A 13,743-nucleotide genomic window follows, 5' to 3' on the forward strand; every position below is an offset into this window, starting at 1 on the left:
TGTTCACCTTGCATACTCCCCTTGACAACAAAGGTCCTTATTAACACAGATTTAAGGCACAAATAAATGTATAAAATACATTATGTTAACTCTTATGGAACAATACATTAATAAGTGCAATCAGAGGGTTCTAGGGAGAGGGGACCCATGTCAGACATTCAGCTGGATCTGCCAGACAGGATGGGCAGAAGTACAGAGGAATGCATGACTCTGTACTGGGTCACCACACTGAAACATACATGCAGTACATGTGGGAAAATGTATCAAGAAAAGTTGATCGGTTGCCCATAGCAACCAATCAGCTTGCTTCTTTTATTTTTAAGAGGCCTTTTTAAAGGGTAAATAAGCAATCTGATTGGTTGCTATGGGCAACTAGTCAACTTTTCCTCTGCACAGGTTTTGATACTTCTCCCCAATAAAGGTTTATATATATAGGTTCATCTTTTTTTCATGATAACCAAAATGTTTCCCGCCATCTCAGAGTTTCAGAACAGAAATAGAGGATTTTGTCTTTCCCCTTTTTAACTTTACCTAGATAACATGTACATTACACCCCTTTGGAAAACAAGTTACCACAAAATGTAACTAAATTACCAAAGATCTTTGTTACGGCAGGTGGTAGTAGATCCTCTGGACCTGTGTGGAAGTTGATGGGAGCTGTACCAGGGAGCGGAGTCTAAAGTGCCGCAGAGCCCACCTCAAAGAGGGATGGTTTTGCTGCGGCAGGGGGCACCCAGGTCACTACCCCTGGCACGACTCGCCCGCACAGGCTGCTAAGTGTATCCTGACTTAGGAGAGATGACACGTAGAGAGGCTGGCAGAAAGGCAGGACAGGCGGTACATAAGTGTAGTCAGGACAAAGCAAAGGTCAGTAGGCTGGCGGCACAGGAGCATAGTCAGGTCACAAGCGGAGTAGTCAGGAACACAGAAAGGCAAACACAATGACTGCTTTCTCTGAGGCACTAGGCGCAAAGATCCGACAAGGGGGTGTTGGAGGTGATTACACTTATAGACAAGGCACAGGTGAAAGCAACCATCAAGGGTGCACTGGCCCTTTAAATCTTAAAGCATCGGCATGCGCATGCCCTAGGAGGCAGGGACAATCGCGCCGGCGATGCCAGACTACAGGAGCAACAGCAGATAGGGAAGATGAGTGACTGCCCAAGATTCGCATGCAGGCACATTCTGCAATGTGAATCCTGGGCCCGCCAGCAGAAGCGGATGGAGCAGAGGAGCGCTAAAGGCCAGCGTGTCCAGCCGGAGCGGTAGGTGTAACAACCTTTCATCTGTTGGTGCACTACATCTATTACACACAGTGGATTCTGGAAGTGGATGTCCATGCTGCCAATAGGACAATGCATTGAAGCTTAACGTTAACGAAACTGTTTATTATGGACACACAACGCGTTTCTAGGCTGGGATGGCTTTTTTGTCTGATGAAAAGGCCATCCCGGCCTAGAAACGCGTTGTGTGTTCATAATAAGCAGTTTTGTTACTCTATTGCTGGTCAAGCTTCAATACATCGTCCTATTGGCAGTGCGGACATCCACTTCCAGAATCCACTGTGTGTCGTTTTGTAACAGGTAGGAACAGGGACAGCTATAATAACACTATCCATCTCACCGACAGGAACAGTAGAAAAGAGAAACAACACAGAGCGCTCCTATGTGCAGAACAAATTATTTCAATACTAATGTTGTGCAGATACTATTACGTAACCTTCTCAGGTTGTGCAGAGCAAGGCACAACACTCGTACGCGCAGATCAACAATGATGGAGATTCTGGCTGCCGCAGGTTTCCCACGCTGAGCTGGCGATCAACTAATACAAAAGGACACACAGTGGATTCTGGAAGTGGATGTCCATGCTGCCAATAGGACAATGCATTGAAGCTTGACCAGCAATAGGTTAACAAAACTGTTTATTATGGACACACAACGCGTTTCTAGGCTGGGATGGCTTTTTTGTCTGATGAAAAGGCCATCCCGGCCTAGAAACGCATTGTGTGTTCATAATAAGCAGTTTTGTTACCCTATTGCTGGTCAAGCTTCAATACATCGTCCTATTGGCAGTGCGGACATCCACTTCCAGAATCCACTGTGTGTCGTTTTGTAACAGGTAGGAACAGGGACAGCTACAATAACACTATCCCTCTCACCGACAGGAACAGTAGAAAAGAGAAACAACACAGAGCGCTCCTATGTGCAGAACAAATTATTTCAATACTAATGTTGTGCAGATACTATTACGTAACCTTCTCAGGTTGTGCAGAGCAAGGCACAACACTCGTACGAGCAGATCAACAATGATGGAGATTCTGGCTGCCGCAGGTTTCCCACGCTGAGCTGGCGATCAACTAATACAAAAGGACACACAGTGGATTATGGAAGTGGATGTCCATGCTGCCAATAGGACAATGCATTGAAGCTTGACCAGCAATAGGTTAACGAAACTGTTTATTATGGACACACAACGCGTTTCTAGGCTGGGATGGCTTTTTTGTCTGATGAAAAGGCCATCCCGGCCTAGAAACGCGTTGTGTGTTCATAATAAGCAGTTTCCACTTCCAGAATCCACTGTGTGTCGTTTTGTAACAGGTAGGAACAGGGACAGCTATAGTAACAACTCTTTGTATCTCATGTCCCGATGAAGATATTGAATTTTTAGGCTTTGAGTGGAAAACTTAATTTCAGATTGTAATGTATATATTTCATTTCAGGTGCCATTGTATATACTAAAATAAAAAAAAATGGAAATTTGTAATACACAGTAAGGTACCATGCACAGGACAGTACTGTGTCCATACATATGGCATCCTTAAAGCTTCACACTACTGAGCTGTGGACACTCTGGCTGCTACTGTTTGATCTGTTGGATGCATATGCAATCTGACAGAAACAAGCTCTGTGTTCCTCAGGATAAAAACATAAAGAGGTAAAAAAAAAAAGGACCAAGTAGACTTCTACAGATGCTATATTATGGCTCCCTACAACCCGAAAAGGTTACAGTGAGTGGATGTAGTATACAGTAGTGTGCATGCTGGCTTAGTCAAAGTATATTGTACAAAGCTGTATTGTGTCCCTACACTAGCTCTGGATTTCCAAAAGGAAGAATTAATCACATGGTATTTCTGAGGTGGGACAGGCAGGAAAACTCCCCGTAGAAACATGTCAACTGAAATGTTTTTAATTATCTGGAGAAAGTGTGGACTGTGTATCATCATTAAGTGGACTAAACACTGACGGTCAGTGAGTCAGGTAGCAGTAAATGGTGCAATTAACAGATAGAGAGGAGACGTGTATTCAATTTGAAAGCTTTCTTTCCCAATCCATCTCCCTTCATCAAACAAAGTGCTGAGCTGTAGACTTTTACTTTCAATTATATTAATCGGGTTAATTCTAAGTTAAAGTCAACATTTTAATCAAGAACCAGCAGTCTTAGACCAGGGCTACACTGAGACTTTTTGTATCGCTGATTGATTTTAACTATTAAGCTACACAGCTTCAGTTCACATTGCATGCAGTTCAATGTATTCATTTGGCCTGCTGCTGTAGCTCAATAGTTAAAGTCAATCAGAAGCACTACAAAAAGTCTCTGAATCTCATGTCAAGGGGAAGATGCATATATAATCAAAACTGCACAGGCATACTGTGTAATGCAGTCTTTTGACTTACTGTAAATGTCCACATAGTTTTAGAGGCAAAACTGATGTTTGCCAGCATAATTGCGAGGCCATTAAATAGTCACTGTCGTTTCAAACAACATCCCTCCAAGTGATAGCTTATGTAATTTCTGTAAGTCATTTCAGTTAACAAAAATGATTCCTTACATATAAAAACAGTTCTAAAGACCTGACCACTTGGTGTCTCACTTCCCTGCAATCTAATGTCCACAGCTTCTTGCTAGGTGAGTTCTGTCTCCAGTAACATAGACAGACCAGGACTAAAAACAAGACGTGGGGCTTAGCTAATGCTATGTGTATTAAGTTTTCAGTTTTCCATAGGATCTTCCATAAGATCTTCCATAAGATAAGTTGTATCAGTTTTCCATAACATCTGCTTTACATCTATAGATGTAGTGCATTTATAGTAGTGTAGCACAGTGCCAGCCTTTTCAGTGCACTTTTACCAGCACTATGGAGTGAAAAGGAATACTTACTGTCTTGTGCTGTGCTGTGATTGGACAGGCAATTAAGGGAGGAAGCAACTGTGTGTACCACTTGGAAACAGCTGAGCTCTGGTCCTGCCCCTTAAATGAGAGAATGAGAAATAGATGTACACTATAGAGGGGGCCCTTAAAGGTTTAAAAACAGAAGTAAGAGCACTAATCTCACCTTGTTACCACTCTGAAAGATGAATCTAACAAAATCATTCAGGTTTTTAAAAATCTTTAGAAACTACAGATATGTTTTAATAAATAGACCCTATAACTGCATGATTATAAAGGTAAACATCTTGCCAAACGGTGGGGCCATTAAGAAGGAATAGAGAAGTGCAGTAAACATCATTTGTACAGTTTACAGTTTATGCTATGTGAAACTCTACCCTAACCCTGGCCTTAGAGCACAAGGATAAAATTTGTTTGCAAGGTGTACAGATAAAATAAAGAATGACATAAGAAACCAAAATAAAAAGAGCTAGAACATACATTATGTGAATAGTAGTTTAATGGGCACTGTCAGAATCAAAAACTTTTTATATGTTGGACATCTTGGCAAAATATTAACATTTCTAATATACTTAAAATGTTACTGTCGTTAGAAACAACTTTTTTTTTCATTTAATACTTTCTTAAAAACTAAGCATTTTCCTAATATACAACTTTAAAAAATTTGATTGCTAAAGATGTGAAAAAAATTGTTTAAAACAAAAAATGTCCACTAGGGGTCTCTGTCTCTTTAATTCTGCAAACGAACCCTGGTAACCAAGTCTTTTTGGTCCTAGCAACTAGATATTTTAGAACATTTTTCTTAGGGGAGGGGTGTGTGGTTATCCCTTTGCTGTGCCTCAGAATAGTGTATAATTCAGCTTTCACCTGTATGAGCTGAATACCTGTGAGATCCAGCTTTCAGCTTGCAGTCTTTTCAAAAGAGGAGCTTTTCCATGCATATTGACAAGCAATACAAGGTGCTAAATTATTATTTATATGCAAAATGATTTCTTTTTGGTCATTTCAAAACTTATTTCTTGTGTATTTGCCCAATATTGGTTCACATGACTGCATTAGAGTTATAAAAAGCATGCACTTTAGGCACAAAGCCTTGCAAATGTAGAAATGTTTGTGCAGACCTCATGGCAAGGGAGAGCAGAGTGGGAGGAAAGGAGCAGATTTATCATGGTTCTGAAGAACTGCCCTCAGCCTTTAGGAGGTCAGCTAGCATAGTAAGCATAGTAACACATAGTTTGAAAGGTATTTTACATATAAAAAAAAGCATATTATTATGCACACAGGTTTAAGGGCACATTACTACACTCATATCATTCAGAACAGAATCCTGTCTGGCTGCAGCATCATCTTTGTTCCAGCTGAAGCACAGGCTGGGACAAAGTCCAGTTAGTGAGGGCGGGACTAACACTCCTCTGTGATCACTCCTGTCCTGTCTATTAAATTCCTGTCTAAAAATGAGAACATGGAGTTACAGATCTGCCTGCAGTGATTGTTTGAGGAGACCCAGCACAGCAGACTAAGGGTGGAAGTAAATGGGTGCTGAGCTAGGGCAAACACAGCACTTGCCTCTGATGCCTTCCTGTACAGTGGATGTCAGAATGGGTGAGCAGCAGAATGGAGGGATTTGTAATCCAAATAGAGAATTTAGAAACATAAAAAATGACATGTAAAGCATTTGCATGACTTAGTGAGTAACATATATAAGCATAATGTTTCTTTCATATAACAATTACATATAACTAGAAATAAGTACAGGTGAGTCTTGCTAATTGTATAGTGGCACACCTCCGCCCCCATCTCTCCACATAGCGGAAGCAGATGTATCCCTGATGGTCTTCAGCCTACCACATACACCATGCCTCCTCTACAAGGTGCCTGAGGCAAGCAATGAGGGGCCCCTGGGTAGAGGAAGAGGAGGACAGAGTGGTCTGTGAGGGACAGAAAGGTCTGCAGGAAAAAGGGACAGAGGTGTCTTGGGGGGGACTTAGAAGTCTGAGCGAAGGGGACTTAGGCATCTGGGGATAACTTAAGGGTCTGAAGGAGGAGAACAGAGGGGTCTTGGCAGAACTTATGGGTCTGGGTGGACTTAGAGGTCTAAAGAAGGTGTACAATGGAGCTTAGGGATCTAGGAGTCTAGAGGAGGATTACTGAGGGGTCTGCAGGGACTTAGGGGACTGAAGGAGGAAAGAAAGGGGTCTGGAGGAGGACTTAGTGGTTTGGAGGTAGAGAGGAGTCTGGAGGAGAGAGGACAGAGGGTCTGGGGGCATAGGTGTCTAGAGGAAGACTTTTGGATCTGTAGCATGGTTATATTCAGGGGCAGAGGCGGAGTTTTAATGATTATTGTCTTTATTTAGAGAATGAGGATGTGCTAACAAAGTGAATAACCAACCATGTTTGGATCAGATGGAGAAGAAAGTAAAGACAGCATACCCTTGTTTGTTCAGACCCTCAGTGTCCCATCTATGGTGCACACAGGCACTTTCTTTCCCTTACTTCTCTGGTCAATCACAGGATTGTACCTACTGCTCTCTGCTTTGCCTTGACATAATACTGATGAAAGTACACTGGACTAAACAGGCTGGCAATGTGATGGGCTGATGATTAACACAGAATAGTACTATAGATAGCCAGGAGGGTGGCAAAGTATACAAGGCAGGATAGCAATGGGGCAGGACAGTACAAAATCAGAGGACAGAAGCAGAGTCAAAAGCCAAAGGTCGGGTTACAAGAGAAATATACAAAAGGGCAATGAAAAAGGGCACAATCCTCAAGTGGGATATCTGGTTGGGATATCTGGTGGTTAAGAGGAAGGGGAGGGGGCACTTTGTGTTTTTAGTGCCACACAGTTAACCTCAGTTCCTTCCGCCAAATAGTCTATTTTTGTTGAGGTCCACGCCTTTCCATTGATTGCAGGTTACAGGACAGAAAAGCAATAGGGATATAAGTGACAAAATGTGAATGTAGGATGCAAAACCACTATCATGGGTAACAATGCTTCTGTACCACCCTGGCTAACCGAGGTGTGAGCATCGACGCTGCCAATGATTGGCCCAGCATTCCCACTTCCTGATTGACCGCAGACGACTGTACCACCAGTGACGAACAGCTCTGTGGTGCTGGTCGCGACAGAGACAGAAAACAGGATCCCGGACAGGTATGTATGTCACAGTGGGGAAAAGAGGTTACTGATGCACTGGCTTTGCAAGGTGTTATGTTTGCATAAAACAAACAGCAGCAGCACAGCAAGAAAGGGGTTACACTAAGCCTTGATTTACCATTCAGCCTTGATTTACCATTCAGGACAGTGAGATTCCCCTGGAGGATAAAGACAGCCCAGGCTCGCTCTCCCTCTCTCCAGCACATAGCAGTAGTTAAACCCTGCCTCCACTTTCTGTATCTTGTCCTTGTCTGTCTGTTACTAGAGAAGTAATGCCCCTAACAACAGAAAGTGAACAGATTTCAGGAGTGAGACACTTAGTGACAAGACTTTAAAGCTGTTTTTCTGGGATAATGAGTTGTTCTGGTAAATAAAGTGATTTATAAAAAATAATAGGAACTGCATAGGCTGTCAACTGGAGTGAAGTTGTTTGAAATGACAGTGACCATTCAAGTCTACTGGTTCGGCTCACACGTGATGTTTGTGTCCTTTGCAGAATATTGACATCCTTATACCCTTAATACTAAAAGAGACTTAAACTACAATATAAAAACTAACATAGATCCCCCCCAACCCCCCACCAAAGTGGCATCAAAATGATGTGCTGATTATTTTGATCTTGGTGTGATAATTCTAAGGGTCTCAGCTATCTCCACTGTCTAGCAGTGTGTGACACCTTATGGACGTTTGTAAATTTGTTCACTTCTGCTGCCTTAAATGTTACATAAGAATAAACGTTTTAATTACAAAAACCTGTTCAACTGAGGTGAACGCCAACATCCAACAGATAAAAATCTCCATGAGCAGTACATACATACAAGGCATGCCTCCCTTATCATCCAATATAACTACAACCCATATGGGTTATATGCTTCTAAATCAAAACACAAGACAGGGAGATAAAGGCGAAAGATAAAAACTAGCTGGGACTCTCTCGTAATATTTTATGTTCTTATTACACTTCCTCATTTAGTTGTGCCACATTGAACTACAATACAATTGCAAACATATATTATGTTAGTCCAAACATGTGCATCAGCACTTCAGCCATAAACCCTCGGAAATGTGTATTTTGGGTAATGTAGCTCTCTCTTCCCTTGGGGTCATGTCTTTAAATCATCTCTGCCTCCCACAAACTCTCAGAGACACAGATATACTGCATTCCTGAGCAGGATTTGTGAGCAAGTACATTTCTATGTATTACACAGCCACACACACATATTTTATATATATATGGATCTACCTATATAGTCACAGTAAAGTTATATTAATAATATAGGTTATTATCTGCACAGTGATCTTGCCAAATAGGGGAGCTCATAATCTCTCTTGCCATCAGCACTTATTGTGGTGTCCCAGCACCAAAGGCTGTCCTGTGGCTTCGGACTTCCACAGGCAGACCTGCGGCACAGGTGTTGGGCTCACTGAGAGACTGATTATTCTTTCTATTGTGTTCCAGCACTTTGCCATAAGTTTGATATCTTTTCATAAGTATCATGTTATATGTTATTTCTATGTGTTATTTATATATGTTTTGTACCTTTAACAGAGGAGCTGTGTAAGCCCATGTGACGCTGCCTGCCAATGGGAACTCCTAAATTCTTTAGTATATAGAGTAGTCGGGGGAGAAGTTACCCTAGAGCATTTTAGTCTGAGCACCAGTGTGGTAAAGGTTAGTGTTGAGCGCAAATATTCGAAATGCAAATTTTTACCGCAAATATCGTCACTTCCCGATTTCATGAATATTTGGAATATGCGCTATATATTCGTAATGACTAATATTCGTTTAGGTTTTTCTCCAAAGTACACATCACAACAATGATGTGTACTGTGTAAAAAAAAAAGTGATCATCTCTCCCTGCTTCCAGCTTGTAGTCCAAAGAAGGCTCCAATATAATTTACTGTGTGGAGCGCGAATATTTCGTATATGAGAATATGCAAAAAATCGGGAATATTGGCACTTCCAGAGGACACTGATCCCTCCCTTCTTTTAGTTTGTGGGCCAATGAGAAGGAAGCAAATACAGTTGTCAGAGGTTAGCAACATCCCTAGCAACCAATAGGAAAGTTGCCCACCCCTTCACTATATCAGATTCTTCCCAGCAGTGTTTTTTTTGCAGTTTCAGGTGGTTGTGAGAGGAGATTGAACACTGTCTGTGCTGTGCTTTTTTTTTTTTTTTAAATCAAATTATATACTGAATTGATAGTTAGTGTTAGATAGGGTAGGTTAGTTTAGTGTAGGGTATAGTGTTATTTGAAAGATATAATCGCGCATGCACACTATATGAATTTCATTATGATTTTCACATGGAAAAAAGTGAACCAACATAGCGAATATGTGAATTTCGCGAACATAGGACGAATATTCATCCATATATTTGTGAAATATCGCAAATTTGAATATGCCCCCTGCCGCTCATCACTATTAAAGGTGTGAGGAGTGTGGATAAGCTCAGAACAAATCTATCTTATCCTGTCATTCTGCAAGGATCATCCACATGGTGGAAGTTCATGCCCTGGTGGAGAAAACAATCGGACCTTGACAGAACCCTAGCTACCTGGATCTATCTTCAATCCTTTCTCAAGTCACTATCAATTTCTTGGGTGAAAGCACCACAAGTCCCTGCAAGGCAACAGGGCTCGAAGGAGTTACACTGCATCCCCTCCACTCTGCACCATACTGTCTGTGTAGCAACATCTGCACCGTGCTAAGTAAAGACAGTTATCCGTAAACTGACGTCGGAGTGTTCCTTTACTCCCCGTGTCTGGCCCAGAAGAAGCTGTCTCCAACCTCGGACCGTGTATAGGCTAACGGTGCCCTGGCGTCACAAAGTGATAAGATATTTCCTAACACCCGTGGCTATCAGATTATTCCATAAAGAATAGGTCCCAAATATGATGGAAGGGTTATTTTAAACTCTTTACACATTCTTATTTCTGTACATATCATATGTTTTATTGTACAGCATGCTCTATTGAATTGTACAATAGCAATATTATTCCCAAAGAAATCAATAGAATTTGAAAAAAAGGATCTATAATACATCTGTATATCTGAATATAATTACAGATGGCAACAGACCAGAGAGGGCCAGGGCACCCTCAATATGGAGATAGGTGCAGGTCCTAGAAGTGTGGACACAGCTATAGTCAGGTAATTTTCTTATATTTCTGATATGCAATAAATGTCCAGATGGCAATACCTCTTTAATGGGAGCGGATTGAGGCTAGTAAAATAATCTTTCTCTTATTAGCATTAAGGTGAGTTTAGACATGTGGACTTGCTACAGATTAGTGGTGTGGAGGCCCGCCACAAATCAGTAGCAAAGTGCAGTATGCACGTGAATGAAGTTTTAAAGCCACAACCTATGCATTTAATGTACACATAACATGCAGATTGAGATATAAAATCATCATGGATTCGCCACAGAGATTTGTGACAGGACCCTTAGTGGAAAAATTTTGACACAGGAAGACTTACACAGACGACGCACTAATTTTAGTTGGCAACATGTAATGTGTATTTTTCCCTATGGTGGCACTGCAAAAGAACTGAACATATGTCATGGTTAAAAAGTCTCAATTTTGCGCTAATGTTATGTTTACTCTTGTTTAATAAACCAATTAGCATTTTATGGTGCATGGATAGTATCTAACTACCAGTAGGAAAAGAACTATCTCTGCAATGCCACCTACTGCCAGTAGCTTCCCTTACAAATAAGTGTGATCCTTAACGGGGTACTCCGGCGCTTAGACATCTTATCCCCAATCCAAAGGATAGGGGATAAGATGCCTGATCGCAGGGGTCCCGCCGCTGGGGACCCCCGTGATCTTGCACACCGCACCCCGTTTAAAATCAGTCCCCGGAGCGAACACGCAGTCTGATTACTGTCGATCACGGGGTGTCACGCCCCCTCCCATAGGCTTGCATTGAGGGGGGTGGAGCGTGACGTCACATGGGGCGGAGCCTTGACGTTACAACGCTCCAGCCCCCTGATCGACAGTAATCAGACCCGGAGCGAACACGCTCCGGGGAACTAATTTTAAACAGGGTGCGGTGTGCAAGATCATGGGGGTCCCCAGCAGCAGGACCCCTGCGATCAGGCATCTTATCCCCTATCCTTTGGATAGGGGTTAAGATGTCTAAGTGCCGGAGTACCCCTTTAAAGAGGACTTGTGGTCTCTCTTTTTTTTAAATAAGTGTGACACAGGCATGAATATATATATATCAAAGGGGGCTGATTATATATATTACATATATTTTTATAGAATGGTGATTCCCCCCCCCCCCCCCCGTTTGACACTCCTGTGGATCATTATATGTGATTATTGGCATTGCCTTCGTGACAGATTTTGTATGGTCCAGCTTCCTGTCACTATGCCTGTGCCCATTGACAACACAATGATTTTCCCAAACTATTCCAATAATGGGCTGAGCCTTTTGTCCACCAAATGATCACCGCTTAATGTTAAGCTAAACAGAAATATGGTATGTTACAAGTTTGTGTCGTTTCTTTGCCATGTGTCTCTTGAGCCAACCACACAGGGAATGTGTACATTTCGTAACCCAATTCAACCCTTTTGCCATATTTTTTCTTCGAACATTCTATATTGTGAAATGACCTCTTGGGCAGGAGTCTGATTAACTTCGAGTTCCTCAGTAGTAGAGGTTTAATGAGAGAAGACAGGGGTTAGAACAGCTCAATGTAGGTGATAAGCATTCTTTCACCCTCAAAGAAAATTAGGCGATCCAAGGGAAATACTTCCACCTATGGTAAGGTGAGTGACATATATCGGAGTCATGTTTTCATTTAATTACAATCTTACATTATTAGTGTAATTACATTTATTATTATTACCTTACCATCTTTTGCTATGTTAACAAAAATAGATCTTTATAGGTGGGGATTTTATATTGCTGCAAAAGTATTAGTATTTTCATTGTAATGTCAACACTATATGCAGTGTACTATAGGTGATATTATTACTCATTATTACTGTACATCCATATGCCTCTGATTTCATACAGAAGCTTATCAGGGATGATTTTTCTTTTAGATGACTTACAAATCTGAAAAAAATTGTAAAAAAATTTATTTACAGTTTCTTCTGTACAGTTTCTTCATGCGCCCTTCTGTTCCCAAGATATGTGAGTTTATATTTTTTCAGACAATTTAGTGAATAAGTCAGATGGCCGTGAACCTTAATAAGTTTACACCCATCTGACTGATTCCCTGAATTGTCAAACTATAAACCCCTGTATCTCAGGAATGGGAGGGCATAACATGAAACTGTAAAAAGGTGTTTGATCAGGGCACCCTACACTAATGACAGTTAGTCACAGGTCCTCTTTAATAAACTTTTCATAACTCTATAGCAGTGATTTTTTGAGCCCGAGTGCCCAAACCGTAATGCACGCCAACTTTTTTTTCCCCTCAAAGTGCCAGCACAGCAATTAAATCAGAATACTGAGTTTTAAGTTTAGAAAAAACAACTGTGGGGGTGATGTGTGTGTGTGTTTGAGGGGTACTGTGTGTCTAAAGGTGCTGTGTGTGTTTGAGGGGTGCTGTGTGTCTAAAGGTGCTGTGTGTATTTGAGGGGTGCTGTGTGTGTGTGTGTGAGGTGCCGTGTGAGGTGCTGTGTGTGTGAGGTGCTGTATATGTGAGGTGCTGTGTGAGGTGCTGTGCGTGTGTGTGAGGTGCTTTGGGTGGGGGTGCTGTGTGTGTTTGAGGGGTCCTGTGTGTTTGAGGGGCTGTGCCTGTGTGGGAGGTACTTTGTTTGGGAGTGTTGTGTGTGTTTAAGGTGCTGTGTGTGTTTGAGGGGTGCTGTGTGTGGGGAATGCTATGGGTGCTGTTTGGGGGTCTGCTGTATTTATGTGGGTGTGTGGGGGATGGGGTGCTGTGTGTGTGTGTGTGGGGGGGGGTTAGGGGTGCTGCAGATTATTTATTTTAATATATTTAGAAATGCTAATTTATTTATTTTTAACAGTTATCCCCCCTCCTCTCCTCTCTTCTTCTTACCTTTGGACAGACGGCCCCACCCTTGTAGACAGCAAGCCCCACCCTTGTAGACAGCAGGCCCCACCCTTGTAGACAATGCCCCCCACTTGTCCCCCTTGTAGACAGCACCCCCTTGTCTCCCTTCTAGAAAGCGCCCCCCCCCCCCCCTTGTAGACAGCTGGCCCCCTCCCTTGTAGACAGCACCCCCTCTTGTCCCCTTGTAGAAGGCACGCCCCTTGTCCCCCTTGAAAACAGCAGGCCCCCCCTTGAGGACAGCATCCCCCCCCCCTTGAGGACAGCAGGCCCCCCTTTGAAGACAGCAGGCCCCCTTAAGGACAGCAGTCCCCCCTTGAGGACAGCAGCCCCCCTTGAAGACAGAAGGCCCCCCCCCTTGAAGACAGACTCCCTCTTGTCCCCCTTG

The 13,743-nt window shown here is 42.4% G+C and overlaps 1 long non-coding RNA gene across 1 annotated transcript in view; it reads right to left on the reverse strand.

The window, feature by feature from the left end:
• The window catches only part of LOC130282371 (uncharacterized), a 30,469-nt gene that overhangs the window by 2,405 nt on the left and 14,321 nt on the right, over positions 1–13,743 (reverse strand). The window contains exon 2 of the long non-coding RNA XR_008846363.1: positions 4,159–4,248. This is a non-coding gene — a long non-coding RNA (uncharacterized LOC130282371). The remainder of the gene's footprint in view (positions 1–4,158; positions 4,249–13,743) is intronic.

The sequence above is a fragment of the Hyla sarda genome, chromosome 7, assembly GCF_029499605.1.
Source record: "Hyla sarda isolate aHylSar1 chromosome 7, aHylSar1.hap1, whole genome shotgun sequence".
Taxonomy (NCBI): Eukaryota; Metazoa; Chordata; class Amphibia; order Anura; family Hylidae; genus Hyla; species Hyla sarda.